Source organism: Thalassophryne amazonica, chromosome 13, assembly GCF_902500255.1.
Source record: "Thalassophryne amazonica chromosome 13, fThaAma1.1, whole genome shotgun sequence".
In the NCBI taxonomy this organism is placed as follows: domain Eukaryota; kingdom Metazoa; phylum Chordata; class Actinopteri; order Batrachoidiformes; family Batrachoididae; genus Thalassophryne; species Thalassophryne amazonica.
In genome coordinates this window covers 42,669,989-42,680,551 of record NC_047115.1, presented here as the reverse complement: position 1 = coordinate 42,680,551, position 10,563 = coordinate 42,669,989, and positions in this window count along the sequence as shown.

Below are 10,563 nucleotides of genomic sequence, written 5' to 3'. Positions count from 1 at the left end.
AACTGGTTCAAGGCCTTGATCACAGCTGTGTGAGGCGACAGGGAAACCCCTCTGAAGTCAACACACAGACACACAATTTAAATGTGTAAATGTGTAAGTCCTCTGAGGTGTTAATTGAAGACAGAAAGCAATAATCCTCAAACTCTGAGTACAATAGTTGCATGAATGTACCAGTAGATATATGATGATAACTAGAGACCACAAGAGAGTAAAAATTTGGAGTAGAAATACAGCTCAGATATCTCACTAATAAAATATGAGGCACAGCTAAACAAATTGTAGAATGCTTCGAATATCATATCACAAACCTGATATATATGAACAACAGTGCATTTACAAAATCAGTTTTAAACTTTTACAAGGTGGAAAACCTTCAACTTTGAAGACCTCACGATAAATCCATCAGGCTTCGGGGCTTAAGGCGAGGTTTAAGACAGTCATGAATGAAAACAGCAGGATCAAAGTTCAAATTAATATAAAACTGAACAAAATCACAGATGTAGCTGAATAAATGCAGAATGGAGGAAGACTAAACTCTTTCTCCAGGTTAGGTTACATGACAATGAAAGATATTCCTTAGCTGTCGAGTGTCATGATCCTGCCCGTTCTGGGCTCCTGTTATAGTTTTTGTCTCATGCCTCCCCCTCTGATTTCAGTTTTTGATAAACTGTTTGTGTTCCTTTTAACTGGTTTTGTTTTCTGTTTATCACTTATTTTCTGTCCAGCCTGAAATTTGTTTTGCCAGTTTGTAATCATTAATTGTATTATCTATTATACTTCCGTCACCTTTGAGTTATGTTCTAGTTTTGTCTAAAGCCCCGTTTACACACAGACGGTAAGAGCCCCCTGGAAGCGTCCCGGAAGAGTTTTTGGCCGTCTTAAGGATCACACGCCGTTGTTAACGCCGGCACTAGGGGGCGTGGCTTAGTTCCTGCTTTACCGGGAATCGTCGAAAAAATTATTCAACATGTCGAATAATTCCGGGAGTGCTCCCGGAGACCTCCCGTGACGACGAACAACAGCGTTTGATACTTCTTAATCGCTGTTTCATCCTGCCGCTTCCTGTAGTGCCGCAGTTCTCGTCGCGCCACGATGACCAATCAGGGACTGAATATGTAGTGACGTGGAGATGTCTGGAGTTTGAAGATGTGAACATGTCCTGTATCTGGTAGCAGCCTGTGAGCAGGACTTATGTCTCTTTTGTCCTTTATTTTACAATCATGACAGAGTTTTTGGAGCGAGCAGCAGCACCACAGCAGTGTGGAGCAGAGGTTCTTTAAAATTTTATTTTACGTGCGTGCGCGTGCGAATCGTCCTTGAGATTATTTTACTTATTAGCTACACAGCTGTATAATAAAGCAAATGGTGACTGGCTTCTAAACACAATTATGACAGAGTTTTTTGGGGGAAAGAGCGGAGGAGCAGCCCCGCAGCAAACAGCAGCAGCAGGGAGCGGAGTTTCTTTTTTTCCTTCTTTTTTTTACGTGCGCGCGCGAGCGAATCATCTGTAGAGAATATATTATTAATTAACTACACAGATGTATAATGAAACAAATGGTGACTGGTTTCTAAACACAATTATGACAGAGTTATTTGGGGGAAAGAGCGAGCTAATTGTTTACATGTGCGCGCGTGAACGGGACAGTTGATCCTCAAACTGGGTCCTGCAGAGGCGGAAGGACCGCTGAAAGCGGCCGTCACCCAGACACAGCTCCTGGAGCAAATAATGATACTGTGTATTGGGAGCTTTCCACAACAACTCGCTCCGTGTGATCAAGGTCCGTCATTTGACTGACAACTGGAGCTGGCGAGCTCCGCCCCTTTCCACCGCGAAAACAGCCAGAACTACCGCGAACTTCAGTATACGTACTACTCGCTGACAAAACCGTCTGTGTTGCTTTAGCCTTTACTTTCTTGTTGATCCCTTTTCAGTTGTTACATTTGTTCCCAAGTTTCATTCCTTGTTCCTTGGTGTTGGCTCTTCTTTATTTTTTTTCTTATTTATTAGGACTTGGATTTCTGTTCATCTTTGCTTTTGGTATGGGTGTGTCTTGTCCCTTCTGTTTGCCACACCCCCCTTCCACATTGTTCTCCCGCACCTGTGTCTCGTTTCCTAATCACCATGGGTTCTATTTAAGCCCTTTATGTTTGTCTCCTCACTGCCAGTTCCTTGAATTACATTCACATTCCAGCCTTTTTCCACAGTCCTGTTTTTACCTTGTTCTGCTGCCTGCCCATATTTTGACTCTGCCTTCTTTTGACCTTGATTTTGTCTTTGCCACTGAAAATCCACCACGCTGTGTATATTTGACCTCTGGTTGTTTCTTGGACCACGCCTCAGCCTCTTGACTGTCTGATACCGCTGCCTCGCTGCTTTACTTCCTGTGTACCGAATGTCTGCTTGCTTTATATGTTAAACTTTTTTGTTACTCCATCTGCTTGTGAGACTTTGCATTTGTGTCCTACCCTGTTTGAACCACATCTCTGCCAAGCCTGACCTAAATCTTCTATTTAATAATTAAAAAGGATATAATTCACATATACATTGCAAACTCCTCAATGTTCAATTTCTCTCATAGGGCTACAATATCAATATTCCGGAGTTACAATATCAATATTACAGAGTTGCAATATCAATATTCTGAAGTTTATGGAATTCTCCAAATTAGAGCTGTACTTTTCACAGTGTTAAATATGAACTCTTTGAATGTGTTGCTTTTCTACTGTGTTATTTTATGACACATGTATTTTCATTATTATAGAGAGTACTTTAACCTTGTTTAGATTATAAGTGTAACTGCTTGGGCATTGTTTATAGGAATACCACACAAAGACCTCAGTTTGGATTTGAACCCACAACTTTCTGGTTATGAAGAAACATGTCAGTCATAACACCACCACTGCAAATTCGCAACAGCTGTCACAAGAACTCATTTTTAAGTTGAATCATTACTGACATGGGCAACTTCGAGAAACAACTGCAGCACTCTGAAAGGCTTAACACCAAGAGTGTTAATGCTTTAAGAGTTTAAATCAAGACTGAGTTTAGGGCCCCTTCACACATAATACGAATGTGTGTATGAAGCAGGAAACATATGCAATTTGTGTAAAATCTTAGCTGCCTCTAACGCCCCGTATACCTGTTGCTACAACGACTTGCACACACCAGAGACTGAAAGACAGTGTGCCCTTTTTTTTTTTTTTTTTTTTTTTTTTGCCAGCTTGCACTCGACCGAGACGGACGCACTTTTCTCTTCTCCCTCCCTCCTTATCTTTCCTGCTTTTGTGGCGTGTTGTCTGTGAGGCTGCAGCTTTGCTCTTCTGGAAACGGCAAAAATGGATCTGTTAAAGTGGTCTCTGAACGCAATTGACACTATTTTTTCTACAAGACCTTCGGGTGCGGAGGACCCGACCTGTCCTGCTGGGACGCATGTGATGGGTTACGTGATGGACTCGTGGAGGAGATGGCAGGTCATGTGCCTTTACATGCTTTCTGTGGAGGACGTTGAAGATGTGTACATATTCGGCTTGGTGGTGACCGGCTTTCTGATGTGTGGTGCGGGCACTCTGCTGGTTTACCGGAAAATCAAGAAAGTGGAAGCAGCTTTGATTGGTCGTTCCAAGCTGCCCTATATGATTGATTCGATTGGGAAGGCAGTGCCTGCACAGTCGGCAGGGGTTAACTGCTCGTTGGATGACATCTCTAGGAAGATTGCAGCCCTGGAAACCCGCTATGACCGTTTGTGAAGACCACATTCTACATTTCAGATGCATTGAGAGCCACTCTGTTCTCAGAACTGTGGAATCTTTCAGGCGTCTGTTAATCTGGCTATTCATTTGGCTTCCCCAAATACAGCTGCACTTCAAGGTCGCTGTGATAAGAAACCTCCTCAGAAGAACAACACTTAAGCCTCGCTCCCTGGTCTTCCCCCCTCCCCTCAGCTTCTCCAGCTCTGACGTGAACTGTGGACTGTCCAGGACTTTCTCAGCCTGTGCAGGGCTGTTCCCTTCCCCCCCCAGACTGTCAGACAAGGCCGTCGACGGCACCGAACTGGCTGCCTTCCGGAGTGTTCTGATAAACTGGTCCTTTCAAATCTCGGTTGTCGTCCTGTGTCCTTGTTTTGTCTCTGTGATTATTGTTTTTTGTGCTGATGGGATTTATTATTTTTTTTTCCTCATTGCTGCTGTGTAATGCAGCGGCTATGAGGGTTTTTTTTTTTTTCTTCTCCTTTTCCCTCGTGTTTTGCTTTCATATATATGTTTTATGTACCGGGCCGGCCTATGTGTTGTGTGTTATGTGTGTTGTTTGTTATGGGTCGGTGTTGGTTTGCTCAGCCCTGCTGTTGACCAAGGCAGGGATGTACATCTGGAGCTGGTCCCCAGGTGCCTAATGGCGACCTCTGCTCCTACTGGCAAATAGGATGGGTTAAATGCAGTAGCCACATTTCATTGTGCAGGAAAGTTCTTCTGTTCTGTGCATATGACAATAAAATTTCCTTGATTCCTTGATTCCTGTGAGAGCCCATTCGATCCCTCTTGCGGCAGGTGTTGGCCAAATTCCAGGTGACACACATGAATATCTAACACCGCTGGCTTGGTACTTAGAAAATGTGTGGCCATTTGGGCTGTTAGCATGACGATAGTCAGCAGACAATCACTTTCGAGCTGGCGGTGAAATTTATCAAAGTGCCCCGTCATGAGTGTGAAGTTGCCAAGTACACGTGCCATGCCAGAGTGTTGGCTCCCTGCACAACACGTGTGTGTGTGTTTTGCATGCACCCCCCGCTCCCCCAACACAGGGCATGTGTGAGGCGCCTCTCATCTGATCACAAAGTGACACCTTGGTCTGTGGGCTGACTGGACAGGGGGCATGACTGGCTGCCAACAGCAGCAGTTGTTGACATCTCTGGTCCTGGACATCACAGCTGCAGAACACATACCATATTTTGATGGACACGCATATGTGTGTGCTTGCTGTCCTCATGGTGAAATACATAAAAACATATATTACTTTTGTAACGGGGTGGAGAGCACGCACAGTGCTCACATTGACAGGCTGTCCCAGGTGATACAGACCAGATCATGACACACAGCGGGCGATCAAAACACACGTGTTGGGCCAGACACATGTGCGGGGCCAACTGGACACACCGGGTTCAGTAGATGTGAACATGATAAGAACACACTGCTCCATTCAGGTCATTTCATGACTGTACGTCTGTGACCATGGGTCATCTACAGAGGAACAGATGGATCATACTTGTATTGTTTGCTCGATAAGAGGGATTCATTAAAATGCGGTGTTTTTTCTGTTGTGTGGTGTTATTTTTTTATAAATACATCCATCTCCTTGTTGATTTCAGGCATTTTTCTGCACCTTTTACAGGCCAGCAATGGTGGTGCAGTGGTAAAGTTTTTGGCTGGCAATCAGAGCTTTTGTAAACTGCAGGTTCGAATCCCGTGGGTGGCATGTATTTTTTTTCCACAACAGCTGTGTGATGTGGTTACACAAGCTGCTCTCATTGTGTTCACGCTGCCCGACCGCTCAATGTTTTCGTGGTTCGCTCATACGAGCTGTTCCGCTGTGATTTGCCCTGATTTGTACTTATTCGTACTATGTGTGAAGGGGCCCTTAACATTGCACTTTTTGATGTGCATGCAGCACACAATTGGTACTGCTGTCATGACTGTTCTCAAACGATCGGTTACTTTGGGAGACTAAAGTGGTGCATTCATATGAGTATGATCTAGCACGACTAGATGGTTTTGATACTATGTCTCTTCAGAGGATACCTGAGTACTGTGGGAAAGGCTTTATGTCAAACAAATGGTTACTTAGGGAGACTAAGATATGGATTATCAATTGCAAGGTGAAGGAGAATCATCTTCAAGATTCTGGTTATGAGATGTGTTTCTCAGGGAATGAGCCAACACACAGATGTGTCAGTGTTGAGGACCACAGTGGCTGGAGAAGGTGAAAAGGATGCCCACATTTTTAACGTGGGTGTGGCAGATGGATGGTGACTTTCAAGAGTTGGAGATGGACTGGTTGTCTACCGAGGTGGTTGCCAGGGAAAGCTGGTCACTAGAGGACACTAGGGTGACAAAAGAAAAGAAAATCTACTTCAGTATAATTAAGATGTGCATACAGATGCCATCATAGTGGTATTCAGTGAATTCTGGGCTTTTGCAAGCTGGCCTGTTTTTTTTAAAACAAAAGTACCTCTTGTTTTTTCATTTTAATATATTGACAACATTCAGCAGAGCTGAGGACTCCATAAAATGGGATTATTTTGATTACTAAGACTTGTCTAGATGGGTTCTTTGCCTTCCAGACAGTCAAAGACAAAACAAAACAAGAACATACAAAACAAGGCCTTGCAAGTCTTTTATTGACCCCGACGCTCATTGATTCTGGCGCTTATCCCCAGATACTGTAGTGTAAAATGGATGAGAGCCTATGACTCCTTGGGTGGGATGCCATCTTATTGCAGCCAAGGCTGGTATCCATTTATAGGTGGGTGGAGTTAGACAATGCAGTTGAAGTGTATGTCCAAGGGCACGGACAGGTAGTATGACCAGGACTCAAGGCCAACTCTTTATCCCACTAAGGTTCCTGCTTGACATTTAGACACCTTATCATTTGATCACTTCAGTCCAAAATTGAACCCCTTCATCCTAAACTAACACACAACCCGTCCACCATGTTTAATCCATTTGACTCAAAAACTGTTTGAGTTATAAGTTCTAACCTTGTGTTTGCGCTTTCAAACTCATTTGTGGTCAAAGCTCACGTTACCAATGTAAAGCAGACATATGACCTCCGTTTCGTTTGAAATAGGAGCTATGGGCGTATCTCTAACCAGCTCATCAAAAAGACGATTTTACTGCCAATATCCCCATAAGCACTGCACCCAAATTTTGACCATGGCATGTGAGTTTCACTTTTAACTTTGTCATTGATTGACATTTATTCATTCCACCATGTTTGATCCAAATTGAATCAAAATTATTTGGAGTTAAACAATACCTCTAATGCACTACAGCTGAGTGATCAACGTAAATAAATAAATAAAATGCCCCAGTTGCAGTCCTTTGTACTAACATGTCTAACCGGTAACATAATGCCTAATCATTAAGAGACTTTTACTATCCACACTCTGCAGTAATGCAGCTAATAAATTGGATGATTAAGTTCAAGATGTAGGTTAAGCGAGTGGCTTCATGTCTCATTATGTGTCACTTTACAAACACCACATTACTCGCAATGCCCACTGCCTTACTACCGAATAGTCATCATCATCTCAATCCTTTCCATGTGGCTGCATTTTATGAGTGAGCGCGGTGGTCAGGGGGCCGAGGGCCATCTTTCAGTCTGCTTAAATGTTTCCATGCAGCAGAGTTTTGCTTTGTGAACCGCAGCTGCTTGCCCAATTGCCCTGATTTTAGGAGGCCTCAGTCAAGGATAGCCTCCCAGGAAGATCTCTCCGGATGATAGCATACATTTTTATATGCAGAGTTTATACAATTGGAAGCATTTGTGCACACGTGAATATGTGTCAGGGAAATTGGCAAGGTTTCTATAAAATCTAATTATCTTAGGAATAAACTGCACATTTTTGGGCATTTAATTCTTATAGGTAATGAGAGTCAGACATCATCTTGAGAGAGATTATTTTACATATAATTTGAATATTGGCTAACATTTGAAGCCCAGCAGGCATGGATTTTTTTGTGTGTGCGTTATTGCATTACAAAAATAATACACTGCAGATTTGAAAAAAAGGTCATAAATTCAAAAATAATTTATTCTGACACCTGTCAAGATGATTTCTATTGAGAAATGAGTGTTTCTACGGTAAGAATACAAAAAAATCTATGCAGCAAGTCCTCAGTATGTGCATGTTTGAGCACATACAGTACCTGTTACGTGCATAAACTACATTAGATGTGAAAGAACTCTGAGGAAGTGTGCCCTCTAATTATTATGTTTCCATAGTTGGGTGTGCTACTCAGAGATTGTATATGCATACCATACAAATCCTTTGTGACATCACCAAGCGGTAAGCTTTGCTGGGCTCAGATGAAGCCCACCCAGAAGAAGAAAAAGGTGCAGTACTTCGATGGACCGCTTGACACTGGCTCCAAAAGTGGGCCAGTGGTGGGCACAGATAACCAAAAAATTAACTTCGATAACAGATAATAAGATAACAGAAAAGTTAACTTTGATAAAGATAAACCACCACTGTAAAACATGTACAAAAATGTATCGGAAGTTACAGATAATCGATAACCGATAAATTCTGGTGTTGTCTATGGGACATTTGCAGTTACTAAACAGCTGAAATTGATTTTTAACACAAAAGCAGTAAAAGACCTAAAGAATAAAGAATGTTTGACCATACTGCCCCCTGCAGGAAGCAACACAGACAAATCCTGCAAGCACCCACAAAATAAACTTTATTAATCATAATCATTTTTATTTCAACATCTATTTACAACAGCACTCTCACCACAGAACCACACCGAGAGCAGCCATAAGGGCAACTCCCTATCAATTTCAAAACTCTGGTCAGGTGGAGGTCTTGAAAAATAAAGTCATACTAACTTATGGTTTTTTGAAAATACTGATAGAATAACTCCATTAATGTCAATTCTATCATTTGTACAAGGTTAAAATATAACATATATCTTTTAATGTTGAATAAGGCACTAATTCTGAGGTTTTGTAACAAACACAGACCACAAAGCATTCTGGGTAAAAGTGCTAAACAGTGATTGGTTCAGTAATCCATTATGTAAACCAACACGTTAATGTGACGTGTGTCGTGTGTTGGTTTAAAGATAAATGTGCTTTTGTAAAATATTCCATTTTTATTTGTAAAAACAGGCATTTTTACCGAGCCCTGGAAGTGTCATCGCAATTGCATGTTTTAAAACTTTTATGATGTTGTAAAACATGCACTCAATATTAGTAAGTAAGTAAGTAAATGTATTTATATAGTGCCTTTCACAGACATAAGGCCATGTACACACGTTGTCGGGTATTTGTAAAACCTAATATCTTACCCTTTCAGTTTGGGGAAAAAACTTCATCCACACTACGTCGTTTAAAAAAAAAATCCATCCACATCGAATCGTATGTGTTGTAATTAGTCTGCCAAACCTCTGGGTGGCGGTACTGATTAAAATTCTATCCAATCAGGAGCCTTATTGTCTTGTCACTTCCACAAAAACTAAAAACATGGCGCCAACCTCGTCCGTGTGGACCGATAAGGAGTCAGAATTACTTCTAACCGTAGTTTTAGAATACAAAGTTAACAAATATATGCACACAAAAAGCGCCTGGACAATGGACAATACCAACACTTTGAGAGCAGCCATGTACCCAGACGTTTAATACTGCCATGAACACTCCTGGCCAGTAGATGGCAGCAGCGGCCTTGAAAAAATGTCAAACAAAATTCCAGATAATCCGTGTCTGCTACATTTAAGATGCGTGGAATTTAACAAACGCAAATACACTAATGTCTATAAACCCAGAGAATATATTCACGAGAGTTTTAGGCACTAGAGTTTAATGCTGTCATCTGTGGACCCTGAACAGCGTGTCTGAAATGAATTTGTCCTGTGATGAACGTCTGAGATTACTTTATGCTACCCATAATGCATTGCTGCCTGGCACAGCATGTGCTCATAAAACCTTAAAAATTAGCACATTACTTTAAAACGAAAACATATCTGATAGTTTCACTTTATAAACTTCAGACATGACAATAATTTTAAATAAGTTTCACTTTATAAACTTCAGACATGACAATAATTTTAAATAACTTGTCTAAAATGAGTGGTTAAAATTTGAACCATACATGGAGAAATGTGGCAGGGGTGGGATTTGAACCCGTAACCTTCCGCACTGAAACCAAGCGCATTAATGCACTGCTGAGCATTTTATGACAAAAACCTATACTCAACAAAAATATAAACGCAACACTTTTGGTTTTGCTCCCATTTTGTATGAGATGAACTCAAAGATCTAAAACTTTTTCCACATACACAATATCACCATTTCCCTCAAATATTGTTCACAAACCAGTCTAAATCTGTGATAGTGAGCACTTCTCCTTTGCTGAGATAATCCATCCCACCTCACAGGTGTGCCATATCAAGATGCTGATTAGACACCATGATTAGTGCACAGGTGTGCCTTAGACTGCCCACAATAAAAGGCCACTCTGAAAGGTGCAGTTTTATCACACAGCACAATGCCACAGATGTCGCAAGATTTGAGGGAGCGTGCAGTTGGCATGCTGACAGCAGGAATGTCAACCAGAGCTGTTGCTCGTGTATTGAATGTTCATTTCTCTACCATAAGCCGTCTCCAAAGGCGTTTCAGAGAATTTGGCAGTACATCCAACCAGCCTCACAACTGCAGACCACGTGTAACCACACCAGCCCAGGACCTCCACATCCAGCATGTTCACCTCCAAGATCGTCTGAGACCAGCCACTCGGACAGCTGCTGGAACAATCGGTTTGTATAACCAAAGAATTTCTGCACAAA